This window comes from Furipterus horrens, unplaced genomic scaffold (assembly GCF_987537825.1).
Source record: "Furipterus horrens unplaced genomic scaffold, mFurHor1.1.pri manual_scaffold_5, whole genome shotgun sequence".
NCBI classification, from domain to species: domain Eukaryota; kingdom Metazoa; phylum Chordata; class Mammalia; order Chiroptera; family Furipteridae; genus Furipterus; species Furipterus horrens.
The window spans coordinates 113,312,779-113,336,248 of NW_028327175.1; positions in this window are offsets into that span (position 1 = coordinate 113,312,779).

The window sequence follows — 23,470 nt, forward strand, 5'->3', positions numbered from 1 at the left end:
CATTCTGACAATATTTACATTTTAACTGGACATATTTGGATCATTCATATTTAATGCTATTATTGACATGATTTATTTTAAATCTATAATTTTCCCATTAGTTTTCTATTTGTTCTATTCATTCTATGTTCCCCTTTTCCTTTTTTCCACTTTTGCATTATTCAATATTTGTGTGATTACATTTTATTGTTTTAGTTGGCTTATTAGCTATAGCTGTGTTTATTCATTTTAGTAGATGCTTTAGGATATACAACATACCCTCTTTAAGTTATATCTTTATAACTTTTAATGTTGAAATAATTAGAGGTTCACAGACACTAGCAAGGTTGTATAGAGAGGTCCTGTATCCCCTTTCTTCAGTTGATGACATTGGTAATTTATTGGTCACATCATATGTAACTATATTGGAATATAATAATGTATTGGTGTTGATTCAAGGTGTTTGTATAGTTTTATGCTATTTATCACATGTGTAGGTTTGTGTAACCACTATCAGCACAGAGATCTCCCTCATGCCACTTTTTAATATTCACAGCCATCTCCTTGTCTCCCACCACCTTTGACTCCAGGCAACCATGAATTTGTTCTTCATCTATCAAACTGCTATGAACAATTGTGCACAGGTTGATGTGGGGTGTTTTATGGACATGAATTTTTAGATCTCTGCTATAAATGCTGAGGGGTATGATTGTTGGGTCATATAGTAAGTGTTTGTTTTCTTTAGAAAACTACAAAACTATTTTCTAGAAGAGCAGTGTCATTTTATAGTCCCACCAGCAATATATAAAGGATGCAGTTTCTATGCATCCTCGTCAGAAGTATTGTTCCTATTTTTTATTTTATCTGTTCTAAAATGTATGTAGCAATACCTTGTTGTGTCCTTAGTTTGCATTTCCCTAATGGATAATGATGCTGAACATTTTTCATGTGTTTGTTAACATGCACATATTCTCTTTGATAAAATCTTTCTTTAGGTCATTTGTCCATTTTCTAATTGTATTTAACTGTTGACTTTTGAGTTTTTGATATATTTTAGATATTAGTTCTTTATCCAATATCTAATTTGAAAATATTTTATTCCATTTCATAGCTCATCCTTCCAATTTCTTAACAGGGTTGTTCACAGATCAAATGTTTCTAGTTTTGATGAAGTCAAATTTGTCTTTCTCTTTTTTTTCCTGGATAGTTCTTTTGCTGTCATGTCACCAAATCCTCAATCCTAAAGATCTTCTCCTAGATTATTTTCTAAAAGTTTTGAGGGCTTATATTTTTATTTATATTTATATAGTTAATCTATGGTCCATCTTGAGTTAATTTTTATAAGGTGTTAAGTTTAGATTAAGAGGTGTTGTTTTGTTTTGTTTTGTTTGCCTATGTATGTTTGTCCCAGCACCATTTGTTGAAAAGACTATCCTTCTTCCATTAAATTTATTTTGCACCATTGTCAAAAACTAAGTGGCCATACGTGTGTAAAGCTGTTTCTGTATTCTCCACTCTGTTTCATTGATTTAGCTATCTGTACTCTAGAAAATACCACATAGTGATTACCGAAGCTACGTAGTAAGTCTTGGCATGGGTTGGACTGATTTCTCCTACCCCATTCTTCTTTTTCAAAATTATTTTGGCCATTACTAGTTTCTATGCCTTTCCATATAAATTTTAGAATTATCTTTCCTGCAATTTTGATAGGAATTGCAGTAAATCTGTATATCAGTTTGTGGAGAACTAACATCTTTTCTATGTTGAATCTTTCAATCCATGAATACAGTATATTTCTCCACTTACTTAAGTATTTTCTTTTTTTTTTACTAGCATTCAGAAGTTTTCCCCATACAAGTCCTGTATGTGTTTTTAAAAATATTTTACTGTGTCAAGTGATTATAAATGGTATTCCTTTTTAAAGTATGGTTTCAATGTGTTTATTGCTAGGATATAGAAATACAGCTGATTTTTGCATATGATCTTGTATCCTGTGATTTTGCTGAGCTCACTTATAGTCTGAAAAATGGCTTTCCTGGGTAGATTCCTTGAGATTTGGGGCTGGCTAGAAATTCCATTTTATATTAAAAAGCAGAGATGCTTTGTTATCAGTCTTGGGGGAAATCATTTTCTTTCATTTTAAGGACAATGTAACTGTAGGTTTTTGCACATGTTCTTTATCAAGTTGAAGAAATTGCCCTCTGTTCTTATTTTTCTGAGAATTCTAAATGGGCCTTCAATTTTATCAAAATCCTTTCTGCATTGACTGGTAAGACCATATGATTTTTCTCCTTTAGCCTGTGAAGACAAAGGGGTACACTGCTTGATTTTTTAGTACTTAACCAGTGTTGTACCCCTAGAATATTCTACACTATATGGTGATGCATGATTCTTTTATACATTGTCAAATTCTATTTGCAAATTCTATTTTGTTAACTATTTTAAATCTATATCCATGAGGGATATTGGTTTGTAATTTGTTTTTTGTATTGTTTTTATCTGGCTTTGCTATTAGGGTATAATGGTTGCATAGAATAAATTCCATACTCTTCTATTTTCTGGAAGCTCCTGTGTCAAACTGATGTTAATTATTCTTTAAACATTGGTAGAATTCTCCAGTGAAACCATCTGAACCTGGAAATTACTTTTGGGGGAGTTTGAAATTTATAAATTCAATTTACTTAATAGTTATAGGGTTATTCAAATTATCTCTTTCATTTTGGGAGAGTTGTGGTAGCTTGTACTTTTCAAGGAATTGGTCAATTTCATTTAAACTGTCAAATGTATGTGTGCAAAGTCATTCATAGCATTCCTTTATTATCCATTTAATGTCTGCAGGGTCTGTAGTAATATCCCCTGTTTCATTTATGATATTGCTCCTAATTTTCTTTTTCTCTATCACTCTTGCTAGAGGACTGTGATTTTTTGTATCTGTTTAGAGAGCCAGCTTTGCTCTATTATTTTCCTGCTTTCAGTTTTATTGACTCCAATTATTTCCTGCCTTCTACTTGTTTTGGGCTTAGTTTGTTCTCTATTTTTTTTTTTTTTTGAAGTGGGGTTTTCTATTATTGATTTTAGACTCTCCACTCTTTTATCAAAAGCATTCAATGTTATACATTTCACTCTCAATACAGCTTTAGCTGTGTCTCACAAGTTTTGATAAATTGTATGTTTATTTTCCATTCAGTTTAATGTATTTTTAACTTTTTTTTTTTTCTTGAGACGTCTTTGACCCATGGTTACCTATTAGTTTGTTGTTTGGTTTCAGAATGTTTGAAGATTTTTCTGGTATTTTTATGGTCAGGATATGGTCAGCCTATGCTCCTGAAATAATGTGTATGCTGTTGTTTGGGATGGTTTTCTATAAATGCTTGTTACATATTGTTGACTGATGGTACTGTTCAGCTTTTTTCTGTCCTTGCTGATATGCTAGGTTGTTCTAAATTATTGAGAAAGGAATGTTTAAGTCCCCGATTATAATTATGGGTTTTTCTATTTATCATTTTTTTTAGGTCTACCCAGTTGGGTCTCACATATTTTGTAGCCCTATTGTTAGGCATATACAATTTAGGATTGCTACAAGTTCTCTCCTGAGTTTGTGCATTCCTCTCTAACACTCTGTTCTAAACAAAATAGTGTCTTCATCCCTGTACAACCAGTTCTGATTCCTCAGTAGGGGCAGTCCACCAGACTCACTCAGATTCTCTTCTCTCTGCATGGAAACTCTCTTAAGGCAACAAACTGGGACAATTTTAAGGCTCAACTCATTTTCTTCCTATCTGCCAAGGGTCTCTGTAAGTCATTGCTTGATGTACAGTGCCTTGGACTGAGTGCTTGTATCTCCACCAAATTTCTGTGTTGAAAGCTAATCTCCATGATGATGATATTAAAAGGTGGGGCCTTTGGGAGGTAAATGGGTCATGAGAGGAAGCCCTCATTAATGGAATTAGTGCCGTTATAAAAGAGACCCCAGAGAATCATCTTGAACCAGTAAGTTGTCCTCACTGGACACCAAATCTGCTTGTGTCTTGATCTTAGACTTCCAACTTCCAGAACTGTGGGAAATGAACTTCAGCTTCTTTATAAACTACCCAGTCTATGGTATTTTTTATAGCAGCCAAAATGGACTAAGATATAGAGTGTTATAGAAACCATTGTTTCCTGTATATTGTCTATTATATGGCCATCTAAGATAATGGATTAATATGGCCCCTGTGATTCTGTCTTGACCAGAAGTAAAGGTCTAACCTCTCTTTTTTAAATTATGGAAAGAAAGAAATAGTAACATCCTCTGTGGTTTTCATTTTCCATTGTGAAGACATATTATTATACACACTGGCAGTAGTTAGCATTTATTTAACACTTTGCTCTGGGCCAAGATCTCTGCTAAGGGATGTTCACTCATTAGCTTACTTAATAAATATTTTTAATTACATCGAGGCCTCATAGCTTTTCCTGTTGCTAAGAAATATAATATGTGCATTTTTAAAAGAAAAGTCTACAATATCTTAAATGAAAAGAGTTATTAACTGAAAATAAATAGCCTTGGTAGAAGACATTTCCCCTTATATTGAAAATGGATTGTCATTTAAACCCCACATTCCATTTGTCTATCTAGACACACAACCAAGATGCTGGGACATTTTGGGGAAAGAAACCAGCCCATCTTGAAAGTGATTAACATTCTTTACTCTTCCAAGCTGCATTTCTTGTCTAAACCCTCATGTCATATAAGCCTCAGATGAGACAAAGGATCCTAGAAGCAGAGTTCAGTTTGAAATAGGAGTTAGTCAGGAACAACCATTGAAAAACTGATAGGCACCAGGTGATAGCTTTTTCAGCCAGCTGGGCAGAACAACAAATAACACGGTTGCTCTTCAAACTTACAAATATTTGCTTCCTGTTTCAATACTGTGATGCATGCTTACAGGCACACCCACGACTTCTTCTAGTCTTTGCCTGGTACTTTAAATAAGAGTTCAACCTAGTTAACATTCAGTCTTCTAAAAAGAAATAAAAAATAAAGGCAGAGGAAATAGACATTGAACATTTGTAGGAAAAAAATGTGGGGAAATGCAAAAATATAGTATTGTAACTCCTTACCTATTAAAAATATGTTGCCTTATTTTATGCTTGTCCTAGTCAAATATCTTTAACTATTGGCAATATTCTTTAGAGCTTTGCCTTTTGTTTCCTCTGTCATAAGCCCCATGAAGGGGCAACCATATCTGTCTTATGTACTCCTTATTCTTCAGTGCCTATCACAGTGTCTGACACATGGTGGATGTTCACTGAATACTCTTTATGCGAAATTCTTCCTTTTCACAATCTTCAGGCCACAGAGAGGTGGCAGGTATCAGGCGTGCAGGCTGCTACTCCTCAATGCTTTTCCCATGGCAGACATCACTACCTGGTCACATTACTCCCTGCTGAATCTATGCCTGGGCTCAGAATCCATTGCTTCAGAATTCATTGATTAAGATGCCAAGTTGCCTTGTCAACTTTCTTTTTCCTTTCCAGTGAAATCCATAGCATATCAATAAATTTTTCCACACACGGTCTGAAGAGGGGAGAGTACAACAGAGACATGATATAAATAACAACCACTCCTTCTAAACTGATGTTCTACAGCAATGTAGGAGTAAATTCTATTTGTTTATGCCACCATTTCATGGCTAAAATAATTTGAGGCAGCCATGGGAAACTTATATAGGTCAGAAAATATTTGGATAATTGTGCGGATGTTTTCCCCAGTCTCTTGCAATGAGCAACTTAATCCACCTGAACAGTCCAACTAGAAAAATATAACATAATTATTCCAAAAATTAAAACCAAAAAAGAACCTTTATTCTTCAACCATATGCTTATTCCAAGTGGTCACAGGAGGAGGGCCTCTGAATTATGTAACTAATGATCCAGTTCCAGAATTCATTTCCTTATATTTCTGCTCTGCACAGTGGGAGACAGCCACCACCGCTGGCTCACTCCCCTTCTCCTCACCCCTCTCAGGAGCCATTATGGGAGACTCTTTTATTGGGGCTTCTCAGAACCAGGCTTGAGCTTCAGGATAAATGCAACCTCAAAGAAGCAAGAAATAGGTGAAGAGCAAACAGCTCCTGCCAAGCAGTGGGCTCTGAATACATGACTTCTGAATAATATCTGTTTTTTATAGTAAGGGTTATCTATCACTTTCTAATCCTAAGAAAGCATTGCAAAATAGGTGCAATTTCCTTAATTGACAGGATCGAGTAAACAAGTTCAGAATTTAAGTATTTCCCTAAGTCCACCTTTTTGGTCAATGGCTAAGTTGAGATCGGATCTCACATTTATTTAACTCCCGTTCTCTTGCCCTGTGAAAGTAGAGACCATGTTCTTAATTGCATCTATCAATGTCACCAACTTTATTTCTAAAACACTTTCTAATAACATTCACACAGCATCAAAAACTGTCAAAAAATTATTCTTCTTTTCATTTTTGCACCTTTTTTTTTAATGTATCTAGATTTTGTAAGAAATGTTTTACATGTATCTTAAGTAAAATAAAAACGGGGGAAAAAAACTCTGAAATCTAGTCCTTCGTGGAAAGAAGATATTTAGAGAGAAGAGGAACCATCAGAAGAAAAAGAACATCTAAGTAATAGAGACATTATCTCAGGTGGGTAAGGAGAGCAGTTAAGAACACAATCTTCTGATTGACTTGGACTGAGCTCCACAGTTGGGTCACTTACTCTTTGGGACAATTTGGATAAGTTACTTACCTTTCTGAACCCAGGTCCTCCTCTATAATAGGAGGATATTAATATCTTCATCTCTAGGTTTATTGTGCAGATTAGATGAAATAATGCATGTAAAGGAAATGGCTACATAATCTCAAGTGTTCAGTAAATGTGAAATGTTATGATCAATGATTAGCAATCCTGTAAATTCAAAACTCAGCCCAGAGGATGTTCTTTTCTTCCTCTTGAAGAAAGCAAATACATCTATAAAAACTCTTCCCAGCTCAGTGCTCAACAAAGGGCACTTATAGACATTGAATGAGAATTGAACAGAGGGGTCAGACTTCACACAACTGCTAAGCTGCATGGATGTGGGCCAGCATCCAAAGCACAAAAACAGCTGAAATAAAGCGGTTGGACTCTGTGTAATTCTGGCAGAAGCCTGTGCAATCTGGTAATGCGATTGGAACATCACATCCAGGTGGACTGTATGGAAGTTCATTAAAACAGCCACAGCAAGAAGAAACATAAGCAGGTGCTACTCCCTAATGATGCCAGGACTAAGCACCAGGACCCACAAACTCTCAGACTTGGCTTCACTGCAACCATTTAGGCAGAAAAAGATACTATTCAGATGATTTAACAACCAGTCCTCTCTGCAAGGCCCCACTGCTCAGAACAGACACTGGCCGTGCACCCTGGCAGATCATCAGCTCTGGAGCAAGGTCCTACTCTTCTTTCCACCAGAAGGTCACAGAGATGGAATTAGATGTTTGTTTGGTTGTTTGCAGGGGGGGGGGTTGTTTAAGACTATTTTGGGGGGTAATTTTTAAATCATAGGAAAATTAAGGGGAATGTATAGAGATTTCCCATGTACTCCCATCCCCCCATATATACAACCTCCCCCATTATAGACATCACCTACTGAAGTGGTACATCTGTTACAACTGATGAACCTACATCAACACACCATAACCCATCAAAGTCCATAATTTACATTAGGATTCACTCCTGATGTTATGCATTTTATGGGTTTAGACAAATGTACAAGTATAACGATAGGTAACCCCCATTAGAGTATCACACAGATTATTTTCACTGCCCTAAAAGAGTACAGGTGTTTAATCACTGCAGTCTCTAATCATCATTTATATGTGTCACATATTAATTATTCAATGGTTTGTTCTAAAAACGTTTGATAGCTTGACTTAGCAAATTCTTCTGCTGCCCTTAGAAAAGTCACAGTGTAGAAGAAAGAAAATGGGAGGGGGGCGTAAATGGTGACTTTGGATGGTGAACACACAATACAATATACAGATGTCTCCCCAATAAATTCAATTTAATGTTTTTTAAAAAGAAACCTGTTTTATTTAATTTTCAAGAGGCTGTACCACTGAGTAGCTTTAGTGGACAGGCATAGTCTCTGCTCCGATACATGAGCTATGTGAATCAGTTGGGCACGTCCCTCATGTGGAAGAATTACATGTATACATACATGCTTAAGTTAAGTTATGGTTCTATTTCCATTACATTGAAGTCCAAATGTCAAAAACAATTTGCTTGGGTTCTGGCATCTGCTAATAAGCATAGTTTAAAAAGCACTTTCTAATAACTTATGAGAGATGAGGAATTGGTTTTGCTCATTATTCACATTTTGATATTTGTATGTATTTCAGTGTTACTTATATTTATGTATTTCTTTTTTGCCATCTGTTTTTCAAAAGGAGACCTAGATGTTGAAATCTCAAGTTATTTTTAAAAGATTATGTGCTCATGTTTTGTTTAAAATGTCAATAAATAATTTGTGATCCCTTTTCAAAGTTTAAAATTAGCTTTTACTTTATACAGAAATTGATATTTTATCATTTGTCATGAAATGTGACACATAGGTCAACAGACGTTTAGATATGAATTTGTTTTGGAAAGTTTAAATAGTGGCCACCCAAGGTAAAAAAATAAAACAAACAAAAACGAACAAGCAAACATTACTTACTCTTTAGAAATGTAGGCATACAGCAGGGTATGGCTGCAATGACAGTGTGCCATTCTGCAGTGGCATAAATCAGGCTCCGTGCTTTAGGAAATGGAGGACATCAATGTCGTATATAAATGCTAAGCATTCACCTTATTCTCCCCTACAATGTTGTTGCCCTTCTGGTAATAGACAGGTCTGCAAGGCAACACTAATCACTGTGGATAACTGGCCACAGGATAGTGGAAAGTTTGCCCAGCTCGTTATTAGGCAGGCCAGTTGAGCCAGTCAAAGGCACACTCACTCCTGAGGTTTGAACTGGGGCCCAGGCCTCAGAGACAGTGAACACTGGAGCTGGCATTTCTCTGTGGGTTCATGACCAAATTTGGCACCACTGTGATCCAGATATGCACCAGCTGAAGCTGTAGAGAAGCAGGATCTATGAGTAAGCAGAGGAGCCAGTCTTCAGAGAAAGAGAAACAAACAAACAAACAAAGACTAGAGACCATTCAGAAGCAGCAGAAACCAGAAAAAAAAAAGTGAAGGAGAAAGGGAGGGGTAGAACAGATGAGTGAACTCTATTTTCCTAGCTTGACTTGACTTTTTGCAACTGGCGTCCCTGAGATTCTCTGGAATCTTTTTAAAAAGACTTCCCTCTTGATTCAAATTAGATCTCAGACCTTATTCCTCTTTGTTAGATTTTTACTGTGCAGGCAAATAAATAAATACAGGAACACTCCAGATTCTCTATGCATTTGGATACCCCAGAAGCTGACAATGAGAAAAGGATTTGAGAGTAAGTTGCTTATTTGGGAGCACAGGGAACCCACTAGGGGAGGAAGGAAGGTGCACAGAGAAGAAAAACATCCTTTAATAAAGGGTTTACTAAGAAGCCAGGCACACAATGGGCTTATCATGTGTGGAAACCTGTAAAACACATGCCTCAGTAGCATTCCACCCAGGGGTATTTATACACCAACTCCCAGGAGTCATGGGTTCAGGGCTGTTCCCACCCCACCATCTGGTCTCCTATGTGCATAAGAAAGCAAATTTCCATAACCCTGGGATATGTACTCAGGCAGAAAGAGATACAGATACTGGCAGCTCTGAGGCTGCAGGAACACAGAGAAACAGCAAGCCCAGAGGCTGTGGTGGGAGGGCGGCGTTCTGCAGCACGTGAGATCAGGCAGCAGTGATGCCCTGTTCCTAAAGTACATGCATGCACTGGACAGCAACAGTCCACAACCATGATGGATCCATATCTGTCTACACTTTTGGCAATATTTCCAGATCCTTCTTAGTTACACTGAACTCTACTTCCTGATCTTACCATTTCACATTAGACTTGAGCATTTGAGTCTAGGCTAGGATCTGTCTTTGTTTCTTCCTAAAGACTTGTCCCCTTCAGCAACTCTAACCATCCTCAGTAGTCCTACTGCAACATTCTCTAATTTAGGCTTGCCAAGAAAGGGATATAACCAGTCTTCAAAAGACAAAGGGTATTCCTGGAATAGGAATTGGAAGTCTGGCTTCTACTGTGAGTTGTAAGGTATAAGCTCTCTTTCCTGATAGGTAACAGAAGATTTTAGCTAGGCCAATGGTTCTTAAATACTGGTTCATGGGTCATTATAGGGCTAGCTGGAAAGCCTGTCAAAGATGGAATCCCCAGATCCCATATGTGGGGGTTCTGATTTAGGGAGACAAACATTGGGAAGCCTGGGCATCTTGAGTCAAACCCTTTGTGGTTCTGCTCCTGAGCCAGTTATGAGAAGCTTCTAAGAAAAGACATCTTAGGTGTCTTTCACCTCTGAAATTCTGTAGCTCACTTAAATGTCATTTGGATATTGTTGTCTCTGATGATGACCCTGAAAAAATGGTTGGGGCTCCAGGAGAGTTACATTTCATGTACAAGTCTTCACCCTTAATCACCAGTGAAGATTTGCCTCAAAATGACCAGTCTTTTTGTTAACCAATGATATTCCTTTCATTCTTCATCCAATCCTTGTTCACGATTGCATATATGGATCCCACATACTTACTGCTTACTATATCATATGCTTCATGATCTAAAATTAATACAGGTGAGATAGAACGGATCCTCATCATCCATAACTGCCCCCTGTCCTGGTGAACAATTCTACCATTCCCCAAACAAACACTTAATGCTCTTTCAGGTTTTGTTCCCATACTCCTTCCTCCTCTTCAGATAAATAAAGTTATAATTATTTTAGTCTTCTTTTAGCAAAGTGAATACTTAAAGCAAGCAGGATTGCAGAGGTGAAGAAATGTATTTTTAACTTAAAGCCCAAGCATTTCTAAAGGGCATCAATATGATCGTCCTCACTGTTATTTCAAAGCCCTCCAAATTATTTTCTGGGGAAAATGCTCAAGAAGTTGAAGCATGTGGCAACCCATTAGGATCTGAGGTTTTGATAAGCCTTTCTCTCTTCTTCAAGTGAGGCTTCCTGTGCAAGTTTTAGGAAGACCCACCACGGGCCATTTTCTCTTCTAAACAGCCTTCTCCCAAACTTCATTTGTCCTACAAGTATTTTAGTACTTACCATAAGAAGTATCACTCCTTCCCAGAGCCAAAAACAAATGTGCTCTAAGTTAACCCAAAAGATGACTTTAAAATCCAACTGCAGGTAAGATAGAATTCTGCTTTTACATGTAATCCTACCTTCCAACACACAAATCTGTGATCATATATTAAAAGGTACAGGTCTTAACTTGGAACAGAATAAACTAAGTTCTACATATAGCCAGGAACCCTTTAGTAACCCATTCCCTCTAGGTTTTGATAATACTCCTGGAGGTAAAAATATTAGGCTTTCCAGGAAGCCATGTATAGACATTCTCTTTGGTTCTATGGTCTAAATCACATTTTTTAACTTTCTGTTGGATCTATTTGAAAGTTCCTGGAGATGATCTTGCTCTTCTTGTTGGCCAGGAGAATGCCTGTACAATCACGGAACTTGGCAGGTACTTGATAAGCAATTTTTAAATAAGTGAGTAAATGAGTGAGTGAGTGAGTGAATTGAATTCACCATGGTTGCCACTCCAGGCCATACATTAGCTAATTAGGAAGCTTTTGGAAAACTCTGAATTTCAGGCCCCAGTCTCAGAGTGCATAAATCATTGCAGAATCTTTGGGGTTTGGTGATTATATATATGTACACACACATATACATACACACACACACATATATATATATATATGTGTGTGTGTGTGTATGTGTGTGTATGTATATATATGAAATTCTATTGTGCAATTTTAACTGAGAGCCAGAAAGAAGACATCAGAAGAATCATATAAAAACTAAGCTTTTTAGTTCAGTATTTCCATTCAACAGAAGCTATTAATATCAGAGGCCACTAGGAATATCTAAAAAACATGATCAAATAAATAATTTCAAGTTATCCCCATATGATTTGTTGATTGCATTAAATGAAATGAAGCTAGTAAAGTGAGGCTACTTTGACTAAGTGTGTATACATAATATATATACATTTACTCATATACATACATACATGCATATGTATAGCATTAACTAAAACTTCATCACTTCTCCAATGTTTTGAATGGTGCATGAATTAGATTAACTATCCTGATTATGCAGAGAACTTTAGCTTAATGACCTACAATTACTTTAATGACTTTGAAATTTAGAAGGTAAGAAGACAACATGTTTCTTCCATCGAGCATTAAGTATAAAATGTCTCTGATTGACTGTCATGAAAACCCAATTTTATTGCTATTTGAATTATTCAGAATCAATATCCAACATTAGCCAGCATAAGGAAGCTCAAATATAAGTCAGCATCTGAAAGCAGCGTTTCCCTGTATTGAGCTCTGTGTGGGGGATAATGAGCTGTTTGCTGTATGTCACCACTTGAGATGCATCAAGAATTAACAACTTTATCTTCCCTTTATATTATGTAATAAAAGGGATTACTTCATAGAGATGAACAATTTTTAAGGTTATGAAACATTCAAAATACAACTGGGCTCGAGGAATCTTGCCCCCTGTATTAGGAGAGAGAGAGAACAAGACATTGGATTTTAATTGTTTATACAAGACAAGTTATATTTTTAGCTATTTGATGAGTAAACTGCAACCTTATGTTACCCCAAGCTGAAAATTGCTTAAAAGCATAAATACTACACCATAATATTCACTTAAGATGATATAATGACTGTAAGAAGTGGCACTTGAAGAAATTTCCCAAAATGCATAAAGAAAATGTATGAGAACACTAATGAAAAATATAATAAATAATAAAACATTAGACATTTGTCACTTGTTTATTGTTTCTCTGACCCTACGTTGAGAACCTCACTGCACTATTTTATATACATCTCAAAACAAGCCCATGAAGCAGAACTACCCTGCTCTCCCACTTTACAGACGAGGAAGTTAAAGAGATCTAAAAACATTTTCTCCTCACTATCCTTAAGCACATCAATGGTCCAGCTGAGATTCCAAAACAGGTGAAATGACTTCAAAGTGAAATCAGGTAAATATTCTGCTCTAAGAATAATCCCACTCCCATGCCATAGGAGGAGGGATAGAGAAACAAAGCAACAAAGAAGGGGAAACCTTAAAAACTCTGAATGCCTTTCAAAGCAGTAATCAGATGGGTTCTACAGAAACCAATGAAGTGCTTCATGGAGGTGTTCACACATGTACATCTATAGGATAAGTGCACCAGGGGCATCTATAAGTGGACAACACATTCCTCATTTCTGCCATGCAGGGAAATACCCCCAACCCAAATTTATCCTGAAACTCAGTACAGCTACAGAACTCCACTCAGACAGATCCCGCAAGAGCTGTTTATACTGTTTCCTCTCCCTTCATTAAAGTCCTGGCTCAAGCTAATAAATCAGTGTACAAATTGTGTATAATCTAATTTTTGCCTTGTGCTTCATCTGGTGTAGGTGGAAGCAGGGGAAAAAAAAAAAACCACTATAAAATGAAGGCTAATGAGAACTTGGATCCCTAAGAAAATATCCTTTAGAAATGCCCAGAAATGTCCAGTCTGCAGTTTGGGTTGTCAGAATTGCAGGAAAAAATAAGCCTGACCTCTTCCTTCTGTGGAATTGTGACTTGTGAGGGCAAATTTTATGTGTATGTACATTTCAATATATATAAATATAAATATGTAGCCAAATACTTGAAAGTCGTGATGAGTTTTCACTGTGTGTAGTTATTTCTCTGGGGCTGCACTGCCTCCCGGTAGCTGGGTAGCACACAGGCTGTGACATTAGGAGGTGTTAAGTGTCCTGGGAGTGTCCTTTATTTCCCTTGCCAGACATTTATAGCACAGCCAATAATAATTCCTAAACCACCCCCAAATCATCCCACAGAGAAAACTCAGTGTTCCTTAAAACAAGCCAGATATATTAGGTATCCGGGTAGGGAACATAGCAATTACATAAGTTAATGGCATTCAAATATATAAGTTTAAGGAGAAAGCGGCCACAGAAAAAGAAAGTGCATTCGCATGCCAAGGGTTCTGATCCGATCCAGAGAGTCATCACCAAGCTTGGGCTCTGGGGTGCACACGTGTTTGAAACCAGAGCGTTCGCTGAAGCAGTGGAATATTACAGGGAAAGTGACTATTTCCTTTTAAAGGCACCATTTTCTTCTCTCAGTTTTCACCAGGACCTGAACACATCAAAGCACTGTACTTTGATTTCAGGTTATCTGATGACACGTCCACCTTCACCTGCGTGTGAACAAGAAGAGCAAGACAGGCCTCAAGAAAAGTCTGATTTCACCTCATTTACAAAGTGAAAAGAAAATGATGTTTCCTGCAAGTGCAAAATTTGTTTCTGTCTATTTACAGGAAATGATTTGAAAGGACACTAATTAAAACCTAATGGGAGTATTACATAAAACCAGAATTACAATGAAGCTCAAAAATTTCCCTTGGTGGGGAAAGAGAATTGGTCAAATTCTAGAGAAAACAGATGAGATCTTGCTCTGTATGAAACACAGGATTCATTTTTAATAACAGTAAAAAAAAGGAAATTTACTGCCCCCTCCTGGTTCTGTAAAACCAAGTTTTATTGTATTTAATGCCGAATAAAGTAATTATGTAGGAGTCAACACTGAACAAAGCTTAGTTCCTCTCTCTTAGCTGAGAGGGCAAGGTTGATTTGCAATTCTGAAATGATAACAAAAGGGCTAGTGTTATTATTTAATACAAAAAATAGATTTCTTGGTTTCTCTCAAGTGTTTATTATTGGTTATAGGGAACAATATCAAACTGAATTACCAACTATCATCTATGATAAATCAAATGAAGAGCACCACTGGAAAAGGGCAAGCTGTGTGTACTACCCGATGCTTGAATATAATATACAACCACATTAAAAAAAAGCTTAAAATGATAGAATTTCCAACATGTGTGGTTTGTTTACATAAGAAAGAGAAAGAAATGTGCTCTGGCTGTGGAGTTTTAGAACTGATGACAAAGCTGAGCTCTTACATGTTGACTTTGGGGTAAATACCTACTTCTCCCAAAATGCTAAGTGGACATCACACATGCCTTCAGCCAAGGGCCAATATGGGACTTCTCTAGACCCCAATTTTTGCCTTGGATTATGAATGGGTGAGTGTTCTCTGCTCAGCCAGGGAGTACAGCTTGGAAACAAGGGTAAACCTAGTGCAGGATACCAGGTCCATAAAGCTAAAACTAAAGGGCAGTCAGAAACACCAAGGTCTAGGTGAGACCCATCACCAGGTACCAGAAGGTCCCTATTCAATTGCAAAAGAAGTATCTTCACTTGGGACAGAGCATATTTCTGTATATTATTATTTGTTTTAAAAATAAACATTTTCCTTAAAAATAGTTATAAAGGTACACAATAAAATAAAAATAAAGACCACAATATAAAACAGTAATCAAGACATCCTCCCACTGCTATTCACACCCCAGAGGAAATAAGTTAATTTTGTGTATAGAACCTTCCAGAAATGCTATGTATATGCAAACAAATACAATCTATAATAATATTAATTTATTCTACTTAAATAGGAACCTACAATGTAACATTTTGTCCTTAGAATTTTTATCAATAATATATCTTTGAAATCACTCCATTGCAATACTTCTAAATCTTTATCTTTTTTATCCCCAGTTGTATAATACTCCATTTTATGACCTACATATTCTCAATTCACATAACCACTTTCTACAGCTGGCATCACTGTCCAGATGAGAAACATGAGGAAACAGCTTGTCCAAAGTCACATCGTACTTAGTAGGAGAGCCAGGATTTAAGCCCCTATGCCCTTACTTTTATCCACTCTCAAGGTCTATTTGGGTTGCTATAACCCATAATTTGGGTGATGTATAAACAACAATCATTTATTCATCATAGTTTTGGAGTCCAAGATGAAGGTGCTAGAGTATCTCGTGCTGGGTGAGGGTTTGCATCTTCTCCTTATACCTCAAAGGGTGGCAGGGGCTAGGGAGCACCTCAGGGTCTTTATAATAAGGGCACTAATCCCATTCATGAGGCCTCCATCCTCATGACCTAATCACCTGGTTTCCACATATGAATTTGAGGGGAAATGCAAACATTTGTATCATAACACCTATTGTATTATACTGCCTTCCTAAATATTAGTTCTTTCTATTATTGTAATTTTTATATTAGCATTAAAAACAAAATGAATGCATTGTGAAAATATTGATTTCAAGATCACCATTGGCATCTCTCAGATCTCTACTTTGCTCTGATGGGAGCTACTTAAGGGTGACTAATCAAGTGTCAAACACCAGAGCTTGCAGCATTCCTGAATTTCCTAGAAGCAGGGAGCCCCCTTTCCCCAACTACAAATATGCATTACAGCCCCTGGTGGTCAGACCCACCACAGATGTCAGTGTGTCAAAGCTGCATTTGGATTTCTTACTGATGAATATTACAGCCTATGTACCCATCTGGCCACTGAGATAAAAAAATGTAAAAATTAAGATATGCCTACATAATTTATGCAGTATTGATGAACAGGGCCCTTCATTCAGACTGCTCCTACAAATCATTTAATTATGGGCTGTGCAACTCTAAGAGAGAAACAGCATTTTAGCCATGTTTAAATGGATATGGTTTGGATACTTTCAAGTGCACGAGACTGAAACTCAAAGCCTCCTTGTTTATTCTAAACAAATCTGTGGGTCTTCACAAATACTAGATAAATGCAGTACTGAATACACAAGACTATTTTTGTAGGCAAAATGCCATGTTTCTACCTCCATGGTAAGAATTTCAACAATGGCATATGCCAATTTCATCAGGAAGGTGTGGACGGAAGGGAAAGAAATGTTGCCAGCTGCTCTACAAATGACATACTTCCTAAGGAGAGAGCAAGGATTACATCAAGTAAACATCCCATGCCTATTAGTGTGGCTGTTATAAAAAGAAAAAAAAATAACAAGTGTTGGTGAAGATGGGAGAAATTAGACCTTTGTGCACTATATGTGGCAATGTAACATGGTGCATTCACTGGGGAAAGCAATATGGAGGTTCTTAATAAAAATTAAGAAAAGAGTTAGCATATGATCCAGCAATTCTGCTTTTATGTGTATACCCACAGAAATTAAAAGCAAGGTCTAGACGAGGTATTTGCATCTCCATGTTCATAGCAGCATTACTCACAAAAGACAAAATGTAGGAGCAACCTGAGTCTCCATCTACAGGGGAATGAATAGGCAAACTGTGGTATATACAGACAATGGAATGTTATTTGACCTTAAAAAAAAGGAAATTCTAACAAATGTTACAACATGATAAACACTGAGGATATTATACTAAGTAAAATAAGCCAGTCACAAAAGGACAAATACTACACGATTCCACTTAGTTATTCAGAGTCATCACACTTATGGAAACAGAAAGTCAAATGGTGGTTGCCAGGGACTGGGGATAAGAAAACAGGCAATTGTTTTTAATATGTATATATTTTCAGTTTTGCAAGATGAAAAAATTGTGTACATCAGTTACATAACAATGTAAATATATTTAACATTACTGAACTGTACACTTCTAAATGATTAGGGTGATAAATTTTATGTTACGTGTATTTTACCAGAATTAATTTTTTTGAGAAAAAATTACATGAAGTGGAGACCAGGCAGCCCATGGAGGAACTATCACATTATTTATCAGGCACTGACTTTGTCTGACACTCAGCTAAGAGATCTACATTAATGACTTCACTTTATCTCTCATGATACTTATGATAAATAGTAATTAATAGGCATTGCCTCATAATCTATTGGATCTATATGTGTCTTAGAAACCATATGGTGGCACCTTGTCAGGGAGAAGGAGATGGATCTTGGAAAGAGAACTACGTGATGAAGCATCGTTTTGCTGCCCATGATTGGTGTGACCCTTAACAAGACCCTTCGTTCTTCAGGAGTACCTACTTCATCAGCCTCTATGAAGAGCAAGCAAAGTAACACACTCATGAATGAAGCCCAAATTTCCTACCATTTGTATGGGTCCCCTCATGACCTGCCCTCATCTCTCTCTAACTCATTCCCACACATCTCTCCTCACCCACTAGATGCCAGTAGTATTGACCTGACTTCTGTTTTTTCACTGTGCCAACCTCTCCCCAGGCTCAGGAATTTTGCCTCTGCTCTTCTCCCTGCCTAGAGCACCCTTTCTTAAACTGTCCTTGACTGGCTCCTTCTCTACCCATAGGTGTCCATTCCAATGCTCCTTTCTCCAGATAAAGAAACTGAAGTTCTAAAGCTGGGCCTGTCTCACCACCAACTATCATCACAATCAATCACCCTTTTAACACATCACCCTCTAGGTTTCTTCCTATCACTTATCAAAACCTGTGGTTATCTTGTTCACATATAAGCTTACTTCTTTATCACCCATCTCTTCCACTAAAATATACACTTTATAAAAACACGTCAGTACAATTCACTGCTCTCTTCCCAGCATTTGGAATAGTTATGGCATACCTGCCAACAGAGAGGACCAATAAATAAATATTAGCTGCTGTTATAATCTATATGGTGATTTTGTACTGATAAGTCAATAGAAGTAAAGGATTGAGAAGTCTTGGCAAGAAAATACCACCAGCTGCATGAGAACTACTTACTTCTTTTGAAAGAAGACAAAGGCATGAATCCTCATGCCTTCGACTCCAGGATCCCTCTGAGCAGAAGCCATTTTCCCCCTGGGTGAATCAAGGGAATGTTTGAAAAACTCTGTCTTTTCTTTGGGCCCAATGACATATTCACAGCCCCCAAAGCACATAGTAATGACACATTCCTGGCCCCAGCACCATCATCAATAACCGAATAACTGGCTTATCACTTGTCAGCTCTGAACATACTTGCTGAACTAACAGAGTCGATCAAGATGTGACTTATAAAAATCACTATATTTCTGGGTAAAAAAATGACTACATGTCTCAGGCTCACAGGCTATCTTAATTCGTTTGGTTACTGTGCACAATTTTCATTTGTTAAATCTCTGCCTCTGAACCTCTGAGTTTGGCATTTTTAAATGTGACATAATGAGTGCCAAAATGTGTCATGCACATCCACCATCCTGCCCTCAAATACAGCTTGCTCTAGTAGAGTAGACTCTGCTGGAAGGTGCCGAGTTCAGTATTTCATTTTGAACTACTTTATACACAAAAACATGGGAGGGGGTTTGATTTATCACAAAACTGAAAAGTTTAGGGTTTCAGGCTCAATTAAGTGCAGGTGCTGATATACAAATTATTTCAGAAATGAATATCTTTTTAACATTTTGCTTTGCATTTTGACTGGCTTTCCCCATTGTCTCAGTCCATTCAAGCTGCTATAACTAATCATCCTAGACTAGGTGGTCTAAAGAACTAATATTTGTTTTTCACAATTCTGAATGCTGGAAAGTCCAATATCAAAGCACCAGCAGAACTTATGTTAGGGAGAGTCCACCTCTTGGTTTGCATGTGGCCATCTTATTGTTGTATCCTCCCATGGTGGAGAAGGTAGGATGGAGAGAAGGAGAGAGGAAAGACAGAGAGAAGAGAGAAAGAAGAGAGGAAAGAAGAAAAGAGGAGAGGAGAGAGAAAAATCTTCTGTCTCTTTTTATGAAGGCACTAATCCCACTCATGAGTGCTCCAATCTCATGACCTAATCACCTCACCCCCACCTTCTACTACCATCACTTTGGGGGTTAGGATTTCAACATAGGAATGGGGGGGGGGGACAAATATTCAGTCTACGACACTTATGTTCTGCAACATGCTATCAGATAACCCAAGCCTAAGTCCTATTAGTTTTGTAACTTGAGGAAAAAGGAGTCTCTTTTCAGAAACAAGTCTTATTGGATGAAGCAGGTCACATGCCCATTGGTGAACCAATCACCATGTTCAGATGATTTAAAATGGCTGATTGGACAAGCCTGAGTCATGGGAAGATACCTAAAGTTAGAGGGAGTTGTCAGCCCTGTCAGAATGACAGGGACAGTAGTAGCAAGGAAGATACAGGTGGTGGAACAGTTCAGAGATGGGCCCCACTCCCAGAAGATGGAAGAGTGAGTGCTGATCAGATAAGCAATCAAGCAAACAAATAAAAAATATTAGCTGCAGAAATGGGAATGTGAAAATAAAATAGGTGAAAAAATGTGAGAAATGCAGTGAAACAAAATAAAACAAAACAAAATGAAAAAATCTTTTTAATAACACTTCCAACCTTCCAGTTGCATGTGTATATTCAGAGGTAGTAAAAAAGAGGGAGGAAGGGCGGTTAGCCATGGAAATACCAAGAAGATTGCAACTGAGGTGAGGGTTGACACGTGAAGAGGGATCTGCCCAGGAAAGCAGTGTAGGCAGAGGAAAAGCATATATAAAGGGAAATTTTTTTGCATCATTTTTAACAGCAATGCTATGAAGAAGGCATTATTATAATCTCCATTTTAGAAATGAAGAAACCTGCCCAAGATCACTCTATTTGTGTGTGTGATTTGCCCCAGGCCAATCTAACTCCAAAACCTCATCTTTTCACCAGGACCACCTCTCATAATTGAGTAGAGTGAGCTCACACAAGTGTAGTGGCTCTATTCACACAGGTTGGGAGGTTAATAGTGCCCCCTAGAGTTGGGCACTGGTAATGTGGCCAACTGTGCATGCGGGTTCATTAACCCTTGAACCAAGGAGAGAAGTGCAGCATACTTTAGTAGTAGACAAAAACTTCAGCCCAGAGAACCTCCATGCTCAGCTAAGAGACCCAGACAGCATTAATTAATGTTCTCATGAAATACCATTTTATTTTCTGATTTTGTGTAGCCTACAAGAAGTTAAAATGGATTCTGCCAGGCAATTCACATCTTTCCAACTTTCAGGATAAAAGCCACTTACAAACAACAAACCAGGCATTACTCGGGCAGGAGAGCAGCTGCATTTTAAAGAAATGGGTTTTCCAAGTGTCTTATCTGGGTGATAGATGAAGCCAAAAAGGAAAAGTCGCCACAGAAACCAAGCTCAGCCAGTCTGGGTTTTTAGCTCTTAAGACAACTTGGGAGTTTTCGCGACAGAGGCAATGAAGCTCTGACAGAGAATAAATTGGTTGGGACACAAAGCTCCTTATAGATTACAACCTCTTTCCTTGCCAATTACAAACTTGGCCATCACTTGTTTATTAGCCTGATGGCTTGCTACATTAAATAGCATCACATATTTATAACGCACCAAGATAAAGTTGTAGTGTTCAAAATCACTAACCCCATCTGTCCTTCCTCACCCTGCTCCCACACTCTAAAGCACTTTTGAAGATAATTTAATAGAATAGGGTTTTTTTAAGTTTAATACTTTCTCCTATATTGCCCCATTATGTTAGTGTGTGTGTGTGTGTGTGTGTGTGTGTGTGTGTGACAGAGAGAGAGAGAGAGAGAGAGAGAGAGAGAGAGAGAGAGAGAGAGAGAGAGAGAGAGAGAGAGAAGGTTTAGCCCTTTAAATTCATTCTGAGAGTGTTGGTTAAAATTTTTTTATTTGGAAATGCTGTGGCTTAGTCCTAAATGGCCAACCTCACTGCATTCCCCACTCCCCACTGCCATACACACACTTCACCAGAAGGAGCAAAGCTAGTCTTAAATGCAGACTCTTCTCCAGTTACCTTCCCCCTACACTTCTGACCTTTCTGAGCACCTCATCTATCTTCAAAGCTTCACTACCATCTTCACAAAGATGTCTCCACATTTTAGATTCTTTGGCTCCATCATGTCTCCATTCCTGACTTCCCCATTTCCAGTTGCCTTCCAGAGAGACCTTTGTCTGACAGCTGCCAGAATCCCAAAGGCCCCCTCCCCAGGATGTAGACCTGTTATTCTTAGAAACAAACTGCTTCTCCTGGTGAGTTCCATTGTTTTGAAATGAGATAGAGAAAGGCAAAATTGGGAGAGAACATGAGACTGGTGAGTGGGATATTGTACAATTGAGCTGCAAGATAGTGTCATGGACTAAGGTTGTAGAAAAAGGAGGTGGAGAGACGTGAACACATTTTCAGAGATGCCTAGGAAATATTTTGACTGCAATGTCTATCAGACTGCCTACCCCAAAGTAGGATTCTAACAAAAATTATTCTAATAAGTAAATGTAAGAATGGAGGATTAAATTATTCTGCCATAGAACGCATTGGACTGATGCTTAGGTATTAGCCTAGTCGAGTTTTGGAGATTATGCCCTGGGTAACTGGGTAGATGATAACACCGTTCTTTGAAATGGAGAAAACTGTGAGAAAGCAATTCTAGGGAAGTGAGAAACATGGCCAGGAAGAACATCATCTGCTCTCCTTTCCTGTGGATAGAGTACTCCCTGACCCATGACACAAACTAAACCCATCCATTTTTTCATTGAATTTGTTTTCATTAGAACTATGAGAGAAGATGTCCCTCATGCCTTGGAGTCACAAACTCAAGAGCCACACAGGCAGGGGGTTGCCAAGGGCCATTTTTCTATCACCTACTTGTCCATATAAGAGCAAGCAGAGTGTACCCATGGAGATGCCCCTGAAGGCAACATTTGGGCTCCTAAATTCAGGCATAGTTGAAGCAAATGGTCTTTCCTTGCCAAAGCTAATTAGAATCTACCCCTCCCCTTGCAATTGGGAATATCCTGATCATGTATGGCCAGATTCACACTATACGATATGGTAGCCCTCACCATTCAAGGTGACTGCTGAGCACCTGGCATACTGCTGGTCCCAGCAGAGAAGTGCTGTGAATGTAACATGACCAATGGATTCCCAAGGATTCCTATGAAAACAGGAATGCAGTGTGTCTCCTTAATGTTAATGTAGATGACATGGCAGAAAAATAATACTTCTGGATACACTGAATTAAGTAAAATATATTATTTAATTAATTGTACTTGCTTCTTTATTTTTTAAATGTGGCTACCAGAAAAACTAAAATGACATATGCAGCTTACATCATGTCCAATTAGACGGTGCTGTTATAGATAAAAATTGGGGTTTTGAGAATTTGAACCCCAGTCAGTCCAACTCAACACCCATGATAGTTTTGCTGTGGTCACCTCCCCATATACCCTACTATTAGGCAAATTACCCCTTGCAACACTGTGCCATCCCTCAAAGGATGAACAGCATATTTCAGCCCTGTAGGTTGCCCGAATCTCATTTCACATTGAGCACAGGTGGCTGTACCTTCTGCCAAGTCACAAAATTGCCAAGTGATTCACCTTAAAGGGCCCCCTTAGAGCAGCCATCCATCTGGCCAGTAGCCCCAGGCCATTCCCTCTCCAGCGTCCTTTGCCTC